This window comes from Phalangium opilio, unplaced genomic scaffold (genome assembly GCF_054372755.1).
Source record: "Phalangium opilio isolate 3A_F unplaced genomic scaffold, DU_Popi_V2 ptg000045l_1, whole genome shotgun sequence".
NCBI classification, from domain to species: domain Eukaryota; kingdom Metazoa; phylum Arthropoda; class Arachnida; order Opiliones; family Phalangiidae; genus Phalangium; species Phalangium opilio.
The window spans coordinates 5,198,008-5,221,200 of record NW_028324168.1 but is presented as its reverse complement, the minus strand read 5'-3'; the positions used below and the strand labels follow the sequence as shown (position 1 = coordinate 5,221,200).

General features: G+C 34.7%; 1 protein-coding gene across 1 annotated transcript in view; it reads right to left on the bottom strand.

The window, feature by feature from the left end:
- Window positions 1-22,287, bottom strand: part of LOC149676987 (adenosine receptor A2b-like) — a 32,779-nt gene extending 10,492 nt beyond the window's left edge. Inside the window, exons 1-2 of the mRNA XM_089837935.1 lie at window positions 22,228-22,287; window positions 7,144-7,253 (exon numbers count right to left, since the gene is read on the bottom strand). The gene's annotated coding sequence lies outside the window, so the exon portion shown is untranslated. The remainder of the gene's footprint in view (window positions 1-7,143; window positions 7,254-22,227) is intronic.
- Between the last annotated feature and the right edge of the window lie 906 nt (window positions 22,288-23,193).

Below are 23,193 nucleotides of genomic sequence, written 5' to 3'. Positions count from 1 at the left end.
AAGCAGAGGAATGGGAAACGGAGAGATAAAAGAGATAAAATAAATAAAAAATGTGTACTGTATTCTTCGCTTATTTCCCATCATGAATATATTAAATTTATACGATGAATATTGCATACTTAGATACCCTATATATTCTGCTACTTTAAAGGGATACTAGACGCATTGTTAAAAATATTAATTCGGATATTAACAGAAAAATCTAGTGTTCTGCTTCCTTTACCTTCCGGTTTAACATACATAGTAACAACGAGCCAGTATCGTTTCGTAGCTTGAATTATTAAAAAAAGGATCAATAAATTCCTTGTATTTATAGACCGTTTTCATTGGAGCTTGGGAATAAATTAAACTTGCCTTTATCAACACTGATATGCGGTTAAATTTGCTACGTACCGTCTTTTTAATAATAATGGTCTATATCTCTTTGATGTCGCCGACCTAATATGACAAGAATTTTACCCCAAAAAATGCTAGGAATTCTTTATTATAATCCATAAGTTTTTTATATAGATATAAAATCACGTGGGATTTTTAATAAAAATCAGTTAGGAATGCTTTTGACAAGGCCGAACTAAAAATAAGCTTTTCAATGTAAAACTTGATTTTTTTTAAATATATTGAATAGTGGATGGAATTTCTACACACATTTTGAATTCAATCTTGAATGAGTACATTTAAACACGCGTGCAGACGCGTGTTATACGGAAAACTTTACACTTTCAAAGGTTGAATTCCATTATAGGATAAAACCAATTTAAACTAAAACAAAACCGAAGAGATTTGGTTTTCTTTAAAAAAAAAAATTATGTCGTATTGGGAATTTTTGGCGGGAAAAAAAACCGCGTAAAATTTCGACATCTACTAGGCCTAGGCCTACATAAGAAAACCAAATTGTCCGCCGGATATGAAAACGGAATCGTACGAAAATAAAATCGTTCTTGGAAAACAATTTCCCTATAACCTTTCCGGCAAGATTGTCACAGTAAAGAAAAAATATAGAATAAATTTTCCAACTAAACCGCTAAGCCTAACGTCAAAAGAGTCAGTTCAGCGCTAAGCCTAACAACTCTTTCAATAACCGTAAGCCTAAATCTTCAAGACTGTTAGAATTAGATAATGAATTGGAACGTAGTAGAAATTCAAACTTTAAGCCTAAAACACACAAAAGAAATTCGTACAAAACACTAAGCCTAACAGTAACTTTATCCCCCCCCCCCAAAAATAAAAAAATCCTTTTAGAATACGAACAAGGGAAATTTGAATCAAATTTAGGCCTAGGCATGGACTTAGACTTAGGAGAAATATTTCTAACGTAGGATAGTATGTGAAACGGGGAATATAACCCTACGTACTAACAAGTAACAAGACCGCGTCGCATTCCTTCAAATTCCATTGCTTCCTCAATACAAATTCAGCTGGGCCCTAACTTAGGACTTGGTTTTGCTAAGCCTAATGCAGAAAATTCTTTTGATGTAAGGCGAAAGTAAAGAGTTAAGAAGAGTGTACGGAGAAACAAGACATCAAAGGTAATAATACTTGCTTACAAAGGAAAGAAAAAAAAATGATGGTGGACTAAAGCATGAACAAACAGTAAGCATGGGAATCAAAGTAAAAATAAACTCGTAAACCCCGAATCGTGCTTCTAGAATCTACTCCCTTAATGATATGGTTATAGATTATTTGCTTTGTTTTTGTTGCTATGGCTATGTCTCTTGGAATTTTGGCGGGAAAATTCTTACAAGCAGAAAGAAGAATAAACAAACAAAAAGATTTTCCATTAAAAGCCAATGCATTAGTTAACATTAATTACCAAGAAAAAAATAAACAAAGATAACTCCTTGAATTATTAAAATATAAGACATAAAATAGACATAAAAATAGGTCAGAATGAAGAAATATATATACAATTAATAAAACTATAATTGAAACTTCCTTCAATTGTTTAGACATAAAGTAGGTAAAAAAAATAAGGAAATACATTATTAAAGCAAATTTGTTAAAGAAAAAATAAATAAATTCAAAATAAGTCAGTTTTATGAACTTATTAACGTTATACGATGAATTCTTAATTTTTAACGCGTATTAATTATTCAAAATTAAGTTAAATAGAGCGAGGTTTAATCTAAATCAACCAAACAACAGAAATTTCGCAGACACGTAAAAACTTCACGAATATATTCTATTTTCAATATTAAAATATCTCCCATAATTTATCACCTTTATTAAAAAGACTTCGAAATATTAATATAGCCAGCGACTAAATTATATCCCGCCATAACCAAAACCAAACCCAAAAAACTTTCCAGCAACCAAAAATTCCACCATCAGCAAAAAAACAATCGTAAAATATAAGTTCCCACCCCTCTCCGCAATCCGCATGCAATGCATCCAAATCCTTTTTCTGAATAAAACGCGGGATGGAGTATTTTGGGTGGTATCTGTCAACGGAAAGGAGGTTGTCATCTATTACAACTTTCTTGCCCCTTGACCGTGACTTGAAAGATGGAAAGAAAAAGAAATATTTGGGCGGGAAAAGCTCAAGGATGAGCAAAAGCAAACGCAAGAAAAAGCTAAAATAAGAAGTCAAATTATTCCAATCTCGAAAAGAGCTCTCCGTTGCTAAAAGATAAGCGGTTTCGACTAACTCCCCTCCCCCTAGCAGCACGCAGCTTGGCTCCCTAATATCCTTCCCGCGGCTCCATGCAGAGAGCTAGAATTCCCTTCCATTTTTTTCTTTTATTTCTCCGTTTTCTATCTTGTCTTTCATCCCTTTCTTATATCCATCTTTCCGAGCGTTCGCCCAAGAACGGTTTCGAAGATTGGAAAGCCAGTACAGAAAACCCTCGCGTGTTGAAATAAGAAATATCAGAATGAACTGGTTCGGATCTCCCATAAATATTCGACTCAAAATTAACAAACAACATCAAGATTTCCTCTCCGTCTTACGCCAACAAATGTGAAGCTAAAACAGTAAAACTACGAAGTATTATTGGATAGATTGAATGAATTCTTGAAGGACAAGGACGCATTGGAAGCATTCTATATTCTTCATCCATACAAACATACATACTACTCTTCCAGATATAGTAAAAAATATAACTGATTTATTTGAGTAAAAGCAGCAAAGCCAGCTCTCTCTCTTAGGAAGGCCCTGGGACATCGGGATATGATAGAAACGGGACGACAAAGTGACATGGAAACTCGTACATAACATTCAGAAATGCCAAAAAAAAAAGAGCCTTCTGAACAAGAAACGTTTTTATACTGCGTTGTCTCGTCGTTTGTAGCGCTGGGATTTACTCTACATATATTTTGACCGGAGTTTCACGGAAAACATTTGAAATTTCCAAACTAGTTCATTTATAAACCATTAAGGCATAGCAAGGACTTATAAATAATACATAAACTTCATTTACTATTTTACTAACTCCCAAGTAAAACTACGTTCGTTAAAATTTATCTTACAGGACTTTGGGTATACAAGATTCAGTTTATTGATTTGAATATGTAAAAAACCTATAATGGCTATAAGACCTAACGGTGAAAATTAGAATTAAAACATCTAATGCTTCAATGTTTCAACTAAGAGTTTTGTGTCTCCACGTGCAGGCCTAAATGAATCGCTTCGAATCCTTCCTATGAAAGTTAATTGACTTTGACTACACTAAGATGTATTGAAAGATAACATGGAGTGCCATTACTCTTGACTTTTCTTATCTGCAAACCCAATCCACTCAAAATTCTTAATCCTACTTCGAAAACAACAAGCTTATCTATTACATTCTTCCACCCCCCCCCCATAGTACACGTCACGGCGAGTTTAACATCGAAACAAGCAATTCCATTCCACCGACACCACGCACAGACAACACATTCCATTGAGCAGTTTAGTCACTTCGGGGTCGCGCCAATCTGTTATAAGAACGAGAGAGAGGAGAAGTCGATCCTATATAGTATTATTTCCAACTGACCGCTTAAGTTAATGGAACTTCGTGGAACTCGTCAGCCATTCTATAGCTCTACGTAATGCTAACCTCTTATTGGTCCATCGAGTAAACATGTTGATTTACGATTATACACATATAGCATAAGATATAAAGGGGTGTTTCTGATAAGTCTGCATTCCATAAATTAAGGGGGTTGGTGTTCTTTGGGAAATCGATTTTGAGTCGAAAATGTAACTTCTATCTATGACATTTGATTGAACTAAGGGACACTCTTTTCGAGTTAAGATTTCATCCAGAGTATTTTACTGATGACCCCCTAAATTTAATTAAGACAATGGTTTTTAATTTAATTAAGGGATCATGGGAGCATAAGGTATGTTCCATAAGTTTGTCACTGGTTACTGAGAGCGAGGTAGGTTATATTTTCTCGTAAAGTGACGCCTGATGAGACGCAGTCAAGGCTTAAAGCACACTAAATATGAAGATGGAAGTCCTGCAAAATTAACCGAGTGTTGACAATCAATTCTCGCTTGTCGTTCACCATCGAACTAGCTCTTAGTAAGTTCCTAGCATTACGAAGTATATATAGTGTCATACTTATAAATGGAACATATCTTATAAACTTATGGTACGAGCCATAACTATAACGAGATCGCCTGATGGATCATATCGAGGATGTATAGGAAATATGAGACGCGTTCGCACTTAATCACCACTAAGAAATCCTCAAAGGTATCATTGGGTGTATGTATGTACGTTGTAGTCCAAGCATTAGCGACTCGTGACTTATTGGACCCTTAATGCGATGAATAAATTAAATTCCCACATTAATATTGTTGTTAAACAGGTACATTGATGCTTTAACCTTTGACCCCGGGTTTACATATACTCGGTTTTATTTAAAATCGAGTGTGTTTTGCGTCATTGCGCATTTTCATGGTGAAATTGAATACATTCTTGCTCTCTCTAACAAAGTTAATCCCGTCGCGCTGTCTTTCCCAAGATGTAATGCGTTGAAATTGAGTCGTTATTAATTTCAGATTGTTTATGACCCTTGTAATATGAACAGGGATAAGATCATGCGAAAACAATCACTACACCCTATAAAATGGAGATAGAAGTTACATTTTTGACTCAAAATTTATTTCCCAAAGAACACCAACCCCCTTAATTTATGGAATGCAGACTTATCAGAAACACCCTGTATAGTTATAAATTAAAATATATTTTGGTAAACAAACTTATTATATAGGCCTAACCTAAATGGATTATTATTTTTTTCTTTTCACCTTCATTTTAAAACTAAAAAACGGCGGACATTTTTATGTATTATTTTATGCTACCTACGTAATTTTATAAAATGAGATCTTTAAAGGTATACGACCCCCAGGACTTAAAAAGAAGGGAGGGGGGGAAACGATACCAGCTTCTTATCACTAAACTATCATGTTAAATTATTCCGTATAACTGCCTCTAAGCCCGATCCGTTGCAGTTTTGAATACATAGTTTTCTGACTATGAGGATTCACACCAACCATTTACACAAGGAGGCCAGGCTTCATGTGTTACATTAGGAGGCCTAGCTCCCTTGTATAGTCATAAGCCAGTCCTCCTTGTGTAAACGGTTGGTATGAATCCTCCACGTCTAAAAACTTTGAATATCGTAAATTATCAATGAAAATTTATGTATGAGAGAAAAATTCAATTTTATAAGCGCGAGAAAAGCATGCAGCCTAGATAAAGCTATTTAGAAAGATACCTAGTTAAGTATACAGGGTGTTTCAGAAACACCCTGTATAGTTATTCAACAGGATTAGGGGAAGGGTTCTCTCCATGCAAGGCAGTCTATAAATTTCAAAAACTATAACTCTTTCACTCTCCCCAGTTTATGACTAAGGGCATCTAGATTAAGGGTTATAACTTTTAAGAGGGAATGTATACTGTATATTTCGGCGATGTAGTCCTAGTGAAATAAGGTATGGAATTACGTTACTAGGGAGCGAAATTGATTGGTCAACAGCAGACTCCTAAATTTTTATGGTTTAAACTTTTGGGGTTTGTTCAATTCAAACTTTAAAGTATGTCGCAACCAACCCGACCTTCGGTAACTTAATGAAATAAAGTGTCCTTTTCCTCTCTATACCTAAGCCTAACTTTAAAATGTTCATTTTAAGTAAAGCCAATTTTCAATATTACGTTTAAAACTTTTTCACTGTTAAGCCTAACTTTTCAATTTAGTGTTTATTAATTTAATATTTAAAGGTAAGACAAAACTTTGAAAATAATGCTTTAACAAGATCAGTACTAAGCCTAACTTCCCATAGAATGTTTTGTACATCTTATACATAAGCCTAATTTATAAATAACTCAACGTTAAGCTTAAATTCCAATAAATATCACATTGAAAACCTTCACAGGGAAGCCAACTTCCAGTAATACGCCTGTAGAAATGTTTCACCCGCCGAACTCCCGTGTTCAGGGTGAAGCTGCCTTCTAGGGGATATTAAATAAATCCTTCTGTAATTTGACGTAATAGTTTCACGTCATTTTACTTCAAACATTCTGATTATTCTTGGCACAATCATTGCCATTGCCTAAACGATTAGTCAAGTATTTCCATCCACGTAGTAGTGGGTTACTCACTTAACCCTAAAGTAAGCCTAACATTTCTATTAATAAGTTTTTCTAGAACGTTCCATTTTATAAATAGCTCATTGCGCCCAATACCCTTTTATCTTTCAGGCACTTCCTTTCAACGAATCAATCGGGGCTATACCGTAAAAATGATCGCGAATCTTTTGGCGCGAAATCTCTCGAGCTATCTTATTTTTCTGTCTTTTCAAATGAAAAATTGTTAAGCCTTTTTGATTGGCATTTTCTAAGTTCAAATCCGATAGCTGGGGTTGATGCTTTTGACGCGATTTAACGATTTGGTTCTGCACGCTTTTCAAACGTTTTTTTTATAAAGATAAGTCCAACGAAAAGCTATAAGTGTCATTCGAATTTTGAACTTAATTGGGAAAGAAAACTTATTTTAAAAGTTTCAGCTACACGTGCATGCCTTACTGACTTACAAAAGCATGATCGCGCGTAGAATTACGTCAAGCCTTGGTTGCCATTTAGGCTTAGAACACGGGATCATAAAGTAATATCAATTCACAAAAACAAAACAACCGGAAAATTAAAATCAACATACCTAGTAAGTAACTATGAACTCGAAGATACCAGCATATTTCCAGCCCCTATAGGAAGTTTTTCCACTCGTTTCCTAGTCAAAAAGAAGACAGTACAGGTATCACATCACACCTGTCAAAGAAAAAGGAAAAATAAAATTAAAAGATAGATCACAGCTTGCTAAAATTACTAAATTTAGACCATCTCCCACTCCATTTTTTTTCAAAAGCAAAAACTTAAACTCCCTGAAGCCTTAATGAAACTAGGACCATGGAAAATTTCGAACCAAAATAAAAAAGGTTTTTAATTTTCTAGGGCAAGAGAGTGGAAAATTTTTCTTCAATACTTCGTTCTGTTTTTTATATTTTTTTTACAACACTGTTTACACAACACACAGAAGCCCATAATGCGAAGAGATTCAAATTAAACCATCTTAAGCAGTCAAATTACGACCTTCTACCAAAACTACTGAAGTATAACAGAAAACTCAGGGTATTAGGATATAGTTTAAAATCAAGGTCGAAGTCTTCAAAGTGTCTACATCACATATTGACTTGTAGCAGAAGTAAATATTTACTGGTATATTGAAATTGGATGATTTTTTAGAGAGGTAGGTTGGTTAACAAGACCTACAGACGGGTGGTACACCAAGCAATGTAAAGCGACAGGCTAGATCTAGGATCTAGGGGATGACCAATCACAGTCCCTACACAACATTACGTCATGATCTGTTTCGTACAAAGGCCTAACGCGTAGTGTTCCGAAAGAAAACTTAGTCCCTCTTATCTTATTTAATATTGTAGATGGATACGTTAACTTAATTAGATGAAAAAATTAAGTGTAAGTATCCAACACCCTTTTTCAATGGAGCCCGCCTTTTTCGAGGCCCTAGGGATACCCTGAAGATTAGAATAACAACACCGGGGTTTTTGGCACAAACGCGACCTTCGTGGTGTCAATTCAAGTGGGTACTTTGAAAAGCTTTCCCGGATTTTCCTCTAATCAACTTCTCACGCGATAGACTTTATCCAATGTCGTTGAAGATATAAGCCTCGAACCCAAATTTTATTACAGAAATATATAATAGTCAACCGAAACTATTGAATTAATTCTAGTGTAGTTTTCATTGTTAACTTGTTATATAACAATTTCGGAATTTCGTAAACAGATTTTCGCTTGACAACGAAAACAATTACGAACTAAGCCTTAACTTTCAATTGATAACTAATAGAATTTATCACGATACTTGGAAGATTTTAATTTAATTATAATTAAGGCCTAATTAAACTTATATAACAAATGTTTGATTCTAAAATAAACTAATTAATACTATAGAAGCACCGCGATTTCAAATACTGACGAAGATGATTTGATTTCGTATGTACATTTTAACTTCATTAATAATAAAAGTTAATACGAAATTAATCAATCTTAATTTACGAGAGTTAATAAAGATTCGTATTTGATTAAAACCTATTGTCAAAACCTTAAATGAGTATTGTAAAAGTAAGAAGAATATAATTTACATTTACAAGTATTTCAAATGTTTTAAAATAAAACTATTTCAAAAATACTAGAGGCTGTTTAAGTTAAAGTATTATTTTATTTTTTTTATTTTTCTTAATTTCTGTGCTGTAGCGTTTAAGTTTGTTTTGGCGGGAGCTTCAAGTAAGAACAAACACCCCCGAGGCCCTTGGCTTGTGATTATATTCTAAGAATAGCTAGGACATCGGAGGCGCCAATAACGCGACCAAATAATTATCCATTCTTATTTTTATTTTCAATACTGTAAAATATCTCGTTATAAATTAAATAATAGCTAATAAAAAATTTATTTATGGTATATCTTCGAGGTTGTCCTATCAATTCTCACATTTTGTTAGGTTAAAAATCCCTCAAGCAGTTTTATACTACTTTTCTCTATACAGTCTAAATCTAAAATCTTTTTTTTTTTTTTTTGGTCAATTGTTTTCAAGTTTGCTGTACCGGAAGAGCCATTGCGGAAAATGTGTGTCTACAAACGATAGCCCTCTGGACTTCAATATATATATATCAACACATACAGGGTGTTTCTAATTAAATTTAAGGGGTCATCCGTAAAATACTCTGGATACAATCTTAACTTGAAAACAGTGTCAAACAAAATGTCATAGAGAGAAGTAACATTTTTGACTCAAAATTGATTTTCCAAAGAACATCAACCCCTAATTTATTTACAGACTTATCAGAAACACCCTGTATATAGAAGTGAAAGAGGAAGTTTTAAACGTAACAGAAATCGAAATAATAACAGACGGGGATTATTTTATTTTTGGTGTAACAGAAGGTATCATTACGTACATATTAGAGGATGATATTTTTAGTTAGTTTTTAGACGCCTTAGGTTTAAAATGTTTGGAAAAATTAGTTGTTTTTGGGTCACTGAACAAATTTTAAAGTTGTATATATCGTAATCATAAAATAGATTACATTTTTATTATTATTTTAATGGGTGGCCAAATATTTTAATTAATTAGTTTAATGATAGTTAATTAATTTAAGACGATACTAAAGATATTAAAACGTCGCCTAGTAACGCTGATATCAATATTACAGTTTGGTCTAATTCGGTAACAAATTTAATTATTTGTTTAATTAATAATTCAAATTGCATTCCAAGAAATTTTAATTAACTGTTTATCTGACCTATATTGAGCATAAACAGAATCTTTAGGCCATTAATGTCAGTTTTAACTACATATTAACAGTTTTAACTATGGTCAAAATGACCATATGAAAGGTACCTCCATCTTTATCCAAATTCATTATAGATCACAAAACCTATTCAGAAGTCAAGGGCTTATTACGTAATACCATTCAGATTAGGGGCTTCAACAAAAAAAGAAGGAAAATAATAAAAAATAAAACCCCTGACGATCTAGAGACTCAACTATGGATTAAGACATTATCCTTCATTCTGAACTAATAGAGCAATCAATATCTCGTGTATACTTGATACAAAGTTTATTGGTCAATTTCCCTCAATGGGTTTGACTTGCATAACCGGGATTAAACGTGAAAGCTTTTATTTATTGAAAGGTCAGAAGGGTCAAAGTATAGGCCTAGTTTTGGGCAACCATAAAAAATAAATAAATAAATAAATTAATTAATCTTCTTTTTATCTAACACAAATTTAATTAAGATTTAACTAGATAAAAAAACAAAATCCATTCCCAAAATTGAGGTTCAAATGAATATCAAAGCTTACCCATTTCACTAAAGATAAACACTTTGAAGTCCACACTGTATCACTGTCAGAACCAAAAATATTGTTCAAAATCGAACCGATTTATATAACACTTAAGAAAAAAAAGAATCTCACGACAACAAAAGTAAGCCGATTACGCAACTGTACACATCTCGAGTTACAGTCGAAAGAGAGAGAAAGTCACAATAAAAGAAGTCTCAAATTACGTATTAACCGTGTTATAAACACCAACCTTGGCCCAGGAAACCAATTAATTGTTCCAAATTAACACGGAGAAATTAAGAAATATTAGCGTATGGGGAATAAATATATTGGAACGCGTGCCGATTCCGAAATGAGAATGCGGCGTGAGAAATAAACTGTCGTTAGGCTTAGGAAATTTCTCTTTTGGGTAATGGGGAAGTCTCTATTGAGTGAATCGCCTTCCACAAATCCAAATTAATTTTAGGTTTAAGACTCGTTGCGTTTTATACTAGGCCTATAAGGGGACGTTTTTTTTTTTTCTTCAATCCATTGTTTGGTAAATATTGAAAGTCTGGGTGGCGACGGGTTTTTACCAGTTCACGCTAGTATATCCAATAATAGCTTTTGAAACAATTATTTAGAACGAATCAAGCATTTTATGAAACACGATAGGTTTTCTTAATCTTAATCGCCGTCGAACTTAAGTTCTTCCTTCATAGGGTGCTTATAATTTTATACAAATTTGTCTGGGTGATTTGAATCGAATTGAAGAGCTAAGCCTAATTCAGGATTTAGACCAATTTTTCTTCGCAGTTAAGCCTAATTCAGGATTTAGGCCTATTTTTCTTCGCAGTCAAGCCTAATCCAGGATTTAGGCCTATTTTTCTTCGCAGTCAAGCCTAATCCAGGATTTAGGCCTATTTTTCTTCGCAGTTAAGCCTTATTGAGGATTCAAGTCTATTTTTCGTAGCAGTTAAGCCATATTCGGGATTTAGGCCTACTTTTCTTCACAGCTAAGCCTATAAATAAGGTTGCTAAATTTTCCTTCAATGCTAAGCCTAATTAAGGCTGCCAAATATTACTTCATTGCTAAGCCTAACTTTGGTTACTTCTTACATAGAGGCTAAACTTAACCCCCCACTACTTCTTTTACTAAATAACACTATGGATAAGTTAGATTAGGCTTAACGCAATGGGATGTAAAACAGTTAAGCCTAACATACGCGACACACTGTTCAGAAAAGCAACTTATCAACAATTCAAGCGCATCGGATCGAATAGAAATAATTACGTTGTATAGTTATTAGAGAAATCTGTTCTGTGTACAAAAAAAGGAAGATTGTTTCTCTCTCTCCCTAAATGGTTTGTCAAACACCAACAAAAAACCAAAAGTAACATGAAGGGGGAATTTCCCATCAAAGGCGAGTCCATTGGACCGGAACAAACCCGATTAAGTTTCCGTTTGACTAAGCAGTCCCAATAGCTTCGATTATATACAGTGTGTTTCTGATTAGTCCGGTTGATGTTCTTTGGGAAATCAATTTTGAGTCGAAAATGTATTAACTTCTATCTCCATTTTGTTTGCCATAAGGGCCACTGTTTTCGAGTTAAGATGCCATCCAGAGTATTAATTTTACGGATGACCCCTTAAATTTAATTAATTAAGAAACTGATTAAGACAGTGATTTCTAATTTAATTAAGGGGTCAACCCTAAAACACTCTTGAAAATTTTAACTCGAAAACAGTGTCCCTTAGGGTAAAAAAAATGTCATATATAGAAATAACCCCTTAATTTATGCACGCAGACTTATTAGAAACACCCTGTATATGTATAAAACACAAAGAACACTGTACGCGGTTAACAATTAGGGTTATTTTGATAATGAGAAAGGCTTCTGGGTCTTCTAGATTTAATCATAGGCTCATTAGACTTAAGTAGATATTGAGATAGTCCAGATGTTTAAGAAACCTTGAGATATAAACTCTTATAGAAAGAAAAATTCAATTTGTTTTGGAAAGATTTGGAGAAAACTTTGAGGGGTTGATTTTCTATTGAATAAAACTTTTATCAAATAAAAATTTTTATCAACAACTCTTGTTAATATATTTTCCTAAAAATCCCATATTTGTTTGAAAAATAAAAGTAAAAACGTTCCATCATTACACGAGGACTATAAATACTGTATAAATCTCAGACTGGCGGCATACTTATGTACGGCCCCGTAAATTTATTCTTCGCGCGTAATGTTGAAGAAGTTTTGGCGCGAATCTAAAATTCAGGCGACGGAAATCTTCACCACGTGACTATACGCCATCCGGAATATATGATTTTTCCTAATAATAACAATATAATAATAATAATTTTTATTGTGTGGACGTGCGGTATTGTCGACTTTGTTGGCCAAAAAAATAGACCAAACTGGTTTGAACCAAACCAACCCCGAGTCGAGACAAAAATAATTTCGCCAAACAAAATTTGTAGCAAAATGTTCGATCAAAACTTGATGAAGTCCAAAATGGAGTGAAGTTAAAAAAAATTAAAGAGGTTTTAGGCTTAATACTTTAAGCAGTTAAGTGTTTTTAAGAAAAATGGATTAAAGAAAAACTAATGTTAATCCTATTAAAATTAAGGTAATTTCCAGGTAATTTTTACACAACCCTCAAAATAAGTTACGTGGTAAAAAATTACTTTATCAACTAAGCTATAATTCAGTTTGAAAGCCCATCAAAGACTTACAAGTTTCGGAATTTTATCCCCTCAAGGTTTCTCTCCCCTTTTTGGGCTAATGCATCTTTTCCAATCCTATTTTATTCTTGACAAAACTTTGTCCTTTTCGAAGGTCACACGGTGACATAATCGGAGATAGAGGGATTTTCACTTAAATTCTTCAGCCGTTTCGTTACCATCCTTTGGCAGTGTTATTATTAGTTAAACAATGGAACACCGTTCAAGATTGTATATTGAAACAGTCCATTTTCAGCCACATAAACTGCTTAACAAACTAATAAGCTATACGCCTTCGAGCCCCAAGTATTTAGTATCGTTGGAAAGGAAATAAATAGAGCTATTACTTATTCAGAGGATTTACCAGCATCTAGTTTAAATACGGGGTTACGACCCTTTTAACAGAGTGAGGGCCAAGTATTCATTCATTTACGATAAAAACTAATAAAACCTTTGAGCCATGATAGAAAAATCAGGACATTACGCAATATAGTAAGCGAGTAAGATTGGTCAGCTTGTCTCGTACGTCAGTACGTGGTCGTGTATTGCTAGTTTTACTAGAAGGGGATAATAGAAGAAGGATGACACTCTGTATCCTCTTAATACTTTAGTTATGTAACATGATTCTTGTGTTTGCTCTTCTACTCATCAAACTTCAGATGGGCAACGATCGCACCGTGTTAGGGTGAATTCTATAACTGTTTGGTATTTACTAAATCCTCAGCAATCAAGTAGACACAAACCTTGAACGTACTGATACAAAAATCCACAAGGGATTGCTGCGCCTTGGCAAAAAGTTAAGCGCTACAATACTATTTATCGCGTATACGTGATTCGGTTTAGTAACCTTGAAGACTCCAAATGTTAATCTGATGTTGGGGGAAGAATCATGTTTTTTACAATTACCCCGCTTTGTGCTGGTACACTTCTCTCGAAGAGAAGTATTATACGCTTCTGGTTATATCAAAACGTATAAAGAAAGAAGACAGATAGGCGCGAGTCATGAATCATTGCCAAGCTCAAACTGAAAGGTCCTTTTCTCCTAAGAAGATGAAGTAGGGCACCCCGATCTGCCTTCAAGGGCGTCGTCGTCACGCGTCAGTTCAGATCGAGATGGACCCTAGCTGTAACGCTGGCACAGTCTTCCCCTTTGCAACGAACACCCTATGTATATATATGTTTTTTAGCCCTTTGTCTTTCAGCGGAACAGAGAGCAGACACAGCGTTTTTTAGACAAACCTTATCCTTAAAGCCCTAAGCCTAACACCCGCACACAGCCAAGGCTTAAAGATAAAAGATTGGCCGTGCTAATAATAGGTCCGAGATAGCCGGGGCACTAAAGCTTCTTTATTTTGGATGTTATATTTCTTTTTGCGCAGAGATTTTTCTTGAATGGTTTATAGATTATTCTCTGTTCTGTCTTTGGTTATAGAATTAGATATTACACTTTCTAAGAAATCTGATATGATTGTAGGAACGGAAAGAATAATAGATTAACGAGATATTTTCGTTATTTACTAACGATCCAAGGAACCGTTCCTTGTAAGAAAAAGAACGTGATAAAGGTCGAAAAATTCAAGAGGTCGGTATTATCTATACCCATTATCCATGCGTCAACTTATATTTATTCATAGACTGGAAAATAATTCACAAGCAATCGTCTAAAGAACATTCCCCTTAATTTATGCTAAACACCCTGCAGCATTATTCGCTAATTTCTGCATAATGAATAAATAACATACATTACGCTGTAGAAAACGCGCTTGAAGTTCAAAGTTCATACACTACTTAACGACAGACTGTACACATCACACTACACGTATTCATGGCTGGATACAACCCTGAGCTACAACTATTTGAGGGAAAGGCTTGCATCCCGTGCACCCTGAATTTAATACCCTAGAGGGCGAATTAAGTATAAGATTAATTTAGAAGTTGGTTGGTCAGCTCTCTCTATATAAAACCCAAACGATTTACTACCATCAGAGCATTCAGACCATCAGCAGCTATAGCAGCTGCTACTATACAGTTAAGAAATTACTACTAGGCGATGAAGTCCAAGGAAAAACTAGACCAAATGAAAGGACCATCAGTTTAGTAGAAAGAATGGTTGAAAGAAGAACCATGCACTAACCGTCTGAATAAAGATGAGAAGGTTCTAGCGCTTCAGGACAGAGAACCATCTAATCTATAGTTAATTATCTTGACCAAATGGCACAGGGGAATTAAAAAGGACCAGTATGCAATGGGAAAGGGGGACTGGGGAGAATGCTTCCAGAGCCAAAAGAGAGTGATTTTAAATTACACTCGAGTTAACCAATAAGGTGGATGCCGCTACAATAATAGACATTTAAAATACATCCCAAATTCGAACTAAGGCTACAATCGTGATAGCATAAGTTCATAAGATATGCTCCATATAAGTTTGTCACTGGTTACAAACTGGAGCTTGTCATGAAGTGATTGAGGTAGGTCATATATTCAGGGTAAAGCGACGCCTGGTGAGACGCTGTCAAAGGCTTAGTAGTTAGTACAGACTAAATAGGAAGATGGAAGTCCTGCAAAATTAACCGAGTGTAGGACTTCAATTCTAGCTTGTCGTTCTAGAACTAGCTTGTGCTGTAAGTCTCTAGCATAGTGTCGTAATTATGAAACATCTAATACACATTTTCTCTCTCATATCCATGAGTTCACAGGACGGGAATGTTATAATTACTAAACCATTCATTCTAAAAATTCGCTTCCCTAACTTTAAATTTAGCAAATATTTCAACAGGCAACACCTTTGGTCGCGAAGCAGCGCGTGGAACCGAATAACGAGCAAACTTTTGTTACAAAACTTAAAGAGAAAATAAATTTTTCCCGTTCATTCCTCTTAGCTAAGCCGCTTTGGAAGATTGAATACCTTGTAATTAGACTGGGGACCGATTCCCCTCTCGCAGGGAAACATTAAAAGGACAAAATGTCCACGATAATTGGCTAAATTCCGACCAATACACATAAAAGAAGACCCGAAAACCTCCGTTCCGTTTCCAAATAATAGACAATAGGGAATACGACAAGTGTCAGCTTGGCTATAGAGGATTCGGGAATCTTTGGAAACTTGTTGTCTATTTTGTTTTCTTAAGTATTTGCCTCTAAGCGATAAACCTTGAACACATGCGATGAGAATTAATTTAAAGAAAGCTGAATAATTAAATGGATTGTTGTAGTATCTACACAGTTTATATCTTTGTATACAGGGTGTTTGTAAATAAATTAAGGGGTTGAGGTTCTTTGGGAAATAAATTTTTTGAGTCGAAAATGTAACTTCTATCTTCATTTGAATGCTATTCCTATGTGTGTGACTGTGTGAATATTTTCCTCAATTACTCGGCCACTGTTTACTCGATCACCAAGTTTTTAGTATGGATCGATGGGGGGCAAATAGGACTATAACATACTCAAAGGACATCCCCGTATCTCTAGTAGAACCAGAGTAACTCAGGGAGCCCACTGTTAAATTTAAATTCCTTATAGGAAAAATAGGAATTTTTTTCCGGAATTATAGGATTTTATAGGAGAAAAAATGTGTTTTTATAGGAAAATATAGGACTAAAAATGCTCCAATATAATACAATTTTGGGCTTAAACTATGTAGAAAAATCCCAAAAAATAAAAAATAACAAATTGGATTTTACTTTGAAAACTCAGAAGAACTTAATTAAAATATAACATAATATAATATATAAAAAATCCTAAGCGAGCTCCACAATTTCGGTGTCTATTCAAATCTGATCTCGGTAAAAAAAAGCTAAATTTTGATAAATTTGATGCTAAACTATACGAAAACTTCGACTAAGTCAAAAATATAGGATATTATAGGACCTTTCATGAAATTATAGGATAATAAAGGACAGGTTCAAAAATATAGGAATTTATAGGAATTATAGGACCGGTGGGCTCCCTGAGAGTTATGAGCCTCCAAAGTTGGGTGTAATGCTATTCCTATGGAGGGGGGGGGGGTTGTTTTTGAATATTTTCCTCAATTACTTGGCCCCTGTTTACTCGATCCCCAAGTTTTTAGTATGGTTGGATGGGAAGCAAATGTTACTATAATTGCCAGACTTATCAGAAACACCCTGTATGACGTACGTCTTTGCGTCCAAATACCAACCGGATGTCCTTACATCTTAAGCAGACGACACTGCCCCACCCCATCCCCCCAAGTTTTCTAAAGGGTATTTTCAGTAAATAAATGTTAAACTAATAGCTATAGGGCCGAAAATCAAAGACTTAGGTACTGTAAGTCTTGGTCCCTTCTAATTACAAAATTATTTTCATTGTGTAGGAACGTCCAAGCCCTACCTCGCATCATTTCAAATGCATTGTGGTCTCAACGATGCAAAATTTGACTTTCAAATTACACGCTAGAAACGTTATATTATTATAACGATACCATTAATATACTGTCTCTAAACTCAGGGTCTCTTTTAGAAGCCATGCAGGAGTCTAGGACTTTGCGTTATCCTATATGGAATAAACAATATTGCCTATGGGAGTACCAGGTAGGGAAAATTCCAAGCTCAAACAACTTTCCCAGGGAAATTTGTTTGCTTTGAAAGGAAGCTATAGCGCAACCGGTATGAGGGGGAACGAAATGTTGTATACAGAGTTAAATTCAGACTAGGAGGATAGGTACCATTTACACTGCAGGAGGTTAGGCTTCTTGGTGCTGCACTTTGTATGCCAAGTAGCCTGGCCTCTTGGTGTAAATGGTATCAATACTCCAAGTCCATGGTGGAGGTACAGAGATATGTACTAGTATGGTACTAGAGATATGTAGTAGAGGATGAGGAAAATGCTTTTCATTCGAGATAAAAAGAAGTTAACTCTATGCACCTGTAAAAGCTTCTCTCAAAGGCTAGCTAAAACTTCACAAGATAAATTAGAAAAATAAATGAATTTAAAGGAAAAGTCTCGGGGATATTTTTAATTTTTTTGTGGTGAATATAAAATAGGTGTATTTGATCCTGGGGGGGGGGCTGTAGCTCTCAAAGCTTTAAGAAACGTAATAGAAAAGGTATAAAAACATCTTTTAACTGGATGACTCGTGACTTAGTCTGTACTAAGCCTCTAAAAGGGTCTCACCAGGCGTCGCTTTACCTCGAATCTATGACCTAAGTTGGCACTTCATGACAAGCTCCAGTTTCTAAGTTACCAGTACCAAATGGTACATACCTTAGGAGCTTATGCAGCGATCTATGAGAGAACTATGAAAACAATGCGAGATCACGGTGTCCAATAATACATCTTTTTATTCTCTAGAGTTTTAAATGGGTGGGTAATTCTGTTCAAACCTTTCCTTTAAAATATCCTATCGACTTTCTTTCAAAAATATAACCCTAATGTTTCTACCAGAAAAGATTAATTAATTTGCTAATTACCGTTCCTTTAATTCAAAAAAAAAATCGATAACCGTCAATTTATTATTATTTTTTTTCTAATCTATGCTGAAAGCGGAGTTAATTTATTTTTCATATCTTTTACTTTTTCAATCCCTTTATAAAGTTTAAATTAAAAAGAAAAAAACACGCGCGGTTCTTAACATCCTTTGGGAGTACGTGATGAAAATATATTCCGGGAAGAAAAAAGATTTCGTTTGGACAAAATAATAAAAAGAAGGGAGAGAGAAGCCGAGCTTTATTGGATCAAGAAAAAGTGTTTTTGCCGGCAGCTTAGGTATATCAGATTTCCAAAATCCGCAGATCAGATCCCACCCAGATAGCTTCGAGAAAATTTACTCTCCCGGTCAAAAAAGGTCAAGGCCGGTTAAAACTGTTATGCTCTACTGATTAAAACGGAAAATATGCAAATGTTAAACAACATAACAGGAAGTCTGGAATTTTGGGAAATCAATTTTGAGTCGAAAATGCTCTATATTTCTATCTCCATTTTGTTTGCCATAAGGGTCACTGATTTCGAGTTAAGATTTGATTGTAGTGTTTTAGGGATGACCCCTTAATAAAATTAGAAATCATTGTCTTAATCAGTTTCCTAATTAATTAAATTTAAGGGGTCATCCGTAAAATACTCTGGATGCAATGCAATCTTAACTCGAAAACAGCGTCCCTTGTGGCAAACAAAATGGCGATAGAAGTACAGAACATTTTCTACTCAAAACTGATTTCCCAAAGAACTTCCCCCCTTAATTTATGGATGCAGACTTATCAGAGACACCCTGTATATATATTAAATTTCTTTCTTATTGAAAACTGTGTCGAAAAAATGTAATGAAATTTTTCCAATTTTTACTGGGAGGTTTTGTGGGTCTATTTTGTCGTATAAATTATTTAAAAATAAATAATATTATGTAAATATTATTGCCTTTACAGATACCATGGATATGGTGTTATCCTATGTTTATAATTTAAATAATTTAACTGGACTCGACTCGAGTGGGTTTCTGTTTTGATACGCTCATGAGATTTCACCCAAAAACAACAATAATAACTTTCTAGCCAAAACAGTCAAGTCTAATTTGAAGGTGATACAGTCTGCATGCATAAATTAAGGGAGATGTTCTTCGAGAAATCGATTTAGAGTCAGAAACACCCTGTATCGCTAACCCTACAACATATTTACATATTCCACCTTAGTAAACGGGATATAAAAAAACCAGCCCAGAGGAACTTGAACCTAAATAATATAAAAGAATAAGCTGATTTCCACTATATATATATACGCCTTGACTTCCTTGAATAAATTACTCTTCCCGAAAACTTACATTACATCCTCTGAACCAACACTCTGTTTTCCTTCCTTCATCTTTTATAATATACGACATACAAATTAAAACGCGCTAGAGTATGGAGCATACGATAATTAACAAAGTGCATCACTCTCCAACGTTGATAAAAAAGATTAAATCAAAAAGTGATTAAACTGAAATTATAAAGTTTCCTACACTAAAAAAGGTAAATAACCAAAAATGTATAGATAAAAACATATTCTATTACTATTTACTATAAACCTTTGAAATAATAAGAGCTCTTCTCTGATTGGTTGAGAGGAGGGTCGTTTGCAGCCAAAGCCTGGGAACTATGAGTGAAGTACACTTTCTGTATTTATCTATCAACCTTTGGTATAACACAAAATTCACTTCCCCTGTAGCTAAAACTCCATAAAAGTTATACGCCATTTTGAGGGAAAGCAGAAGTGGTATGAGACTAGAAGTGAAGGGCTCTAGCATTGGTAATAGATCCTGGCACTAGTGAACAAATTTGAGGATTTTATGCCGCTTCCCACGCGCTAAAACTAGAGAGAGAAAAATTGGTCGAGTTCCAAAAACATTTCCTACCCCCTTCCCCTCAACCTAAAGCCGCAGAACACGGACCCGGCTCCTTGAATCTAGTTCGGCCGTCTACCACCGCGAGCGTCTCACGTTTTGGAGGGAAAAATTCTGAAACCGCCACTAGAGGGCCAACCGTTTGTGTTTTATCAAGTCTTTTCACTAATGCCGAGTGAAGAATTTGGTTAGCTCAATACTTCTAGTATCATACCACTTCTGGGGAAAGTAATAAAGTCATTCTTAAGCCGTACACCTCTTTCCTCTCCTTATTGAAGTCAACATGATCAGAGGGTCACATTCGCAAAACTTACTGAAAATACACGCCTATATCGCGAAAAGTGTCATCATCCTTAAACAAAAGAGACTCTCTCTAGAACTTCAGCTGTAATCTAAACCAAGTAATCTCTAGCAAGGACGCATTAAAGGAAGCCTTCATTTCGAGTTAATACACTCCTGAAATAATTTCCAAAAAGATAGCGTACTGTACCAACGTTGTTTACTAGTAAATTAGAAAAAGGGTGGCTGTCTCTAAGCCTAACTCCTCATCAGGGTCTGGTAGTACTTTGTGGAGTACAGCTCGAGATGTAACGAGTCCGGTGCTCGTAACTCGTTTATTTCCGGATCTGAGCTAGAGAGCGAGAGCGAGAGAGTGAAAGCTAAAACTGTCAGTTGAGAAGCGAGATGAACTTTCATTTTCATTTATCCATCAGAGCGTGGCGTTCGCCAACGGACAACTAACTTTTAAAACACTGGCAAGAAGAGACGGAGAGGAGAGATGGGGGCGGAGTGTTTCCTGGCTGAGGAAGTTTAGTTTCCTTTACGAGTGGCTCGACTAAAATTAATTGTTCCATTTCCTTTTCTAGAGAGGAAAGTTTTATGCCTAAACATTTTCGGTCCAGTTTTTATATATATATCTTTGGTGTCAAAGGTGTTGCGTGTTGTAAAAATTTGCATATTATGTATATGGGGCTGTGGGATAAATTTAAAGTAGACGGGATATTAAAAGTATAAGTTGAAGTTTACATTATAAATGTTGAATTGAATTTAAGGGTTTAGAACTCGATCATTATTTGGTTATTATTTAAACCTCGATCTTTGTATCAGAATATAAATTGTTTAGGTATATGTGTATCTATTTCTATTTCTAATTATAGATAATAATTAATAGTACTTGATAACGAATATTTAAACCAATTAAAAATATTAAAATTCGAAAGTTGAAAATATTTTATAAAGCTGCCCCTGTAAGTCGGCTGGCCGAAAAGTCCCGGTGTTCAGGGAAAAGCTAGCTAACAGGGGCTACGTGGTAAAAATCCCCCTTTTTTAGCTAAATTAGCCCCTAAATAATTTTTCTCAAACTATTTTCTTCTAATTAATATTATATTTAAATATTTAAACCAATTAAAGATATTAAAATCATAAAATTTGACCAAATTTCTCAAGTTTAAAAATATTTTATAAATCTGCCCCTGTAAGTCGGCTGGCCGAAAAGTCCCGGTGCTCAGGGAGAAACTAACTTACAGGGGTTCCGTGATAAAAATAAGTTATTTTAGCTAAATTAACTCCTAAATCACTTTATTCAAACTATATTCTTCTAATTAATATTATATTTAAACATTTGAACTAATTAAATATATAAAAATTATAAAATTTGACAAAATTTCTGAAGTTGAAGCATTTTTATATATCAGCCCCTGTAAGTCAGCTGGCCGAAAAGTCCCGGTGTTCAGGGCGAAGCTAGCTCCCAGGGGTAACGTGACTTTTTTCTTACCCTTTAAAACAAATACACTTTAACACCCCCCCCCCAAACCAAAAATTAACATAAAAATCGGTACTTACCAATTTTAAGATATTATTTCACGATATCTTCAGGTTGGTACTTCCTGTCGAGATAGAAAATCTTTGTTTAGCGACAATTTTTTTTGGTTTTTTTTAAACTCCTCAATGAGTTTTGTTAAGCCTAATTCGATTTATAAGTTCTATTCAGCAATAATGACAAATTAATTACGATAAAGTAGAGGGGGCCCATGCACGAATTTTATATGTCACTGCACGAGCCAAGCTCTAGGATGCAACTGCGAATCGCGATCATTCTCTAGAGAGAGAAAGAGAGAGAGAGGAACTCCCGCCAAAATTCGGAAACGGGGGATGGAAGTGTTTTCATCAATTCCTCCTCTCATCTCTGCTCAAACAGAGCCAAAGAGGATAGGGTTAAGGAATAGAAACTACGCCTAGTACGTACTACGACCCCTAGTGAAAATAAACAATTCCAAAGCGACCTTCACTACCACTACCGCTTTATTTCAAATTGGTTGTATTAATTTGAGTAGAATAAATAAATAAAAAATAAGCGTGAAAGAAGTTTCTATTCCTTAATTGGGTTAAGCTTTCTCATAGACTCAATCTGCCCAAATGACGTAATAAAATTGGGGAAGAGTTAGAATCAAGATGCGTAATTTTAAAATATAAGCTCTTCACTTAAATATTCTTAATTCAAATTAAGAGAAAGTTAACAGGGAACTAGTCTTTTAAAACTATCGAGTCTAAGTGATTGAGTTAAAATCACTTCAAGAGAACCGAGGGGGGGGTTTAAAGGCGTTTTGATGTCAAATGTAACATTGTTTATCGAGTTATAACAACCGAGGCGTCCCACAAAACCTTGAAACTTTTAAAGCTAATTACTTAAACTTAATTGTAAAGATCTTTATTTAAAATTAGGGTTATATTTTTCGAAAATATTAGCTTATTTTTAGACAATGGATAATGTTTAATAGGTCTATATTTAGCTGCGCCGTTAAGCCTAAT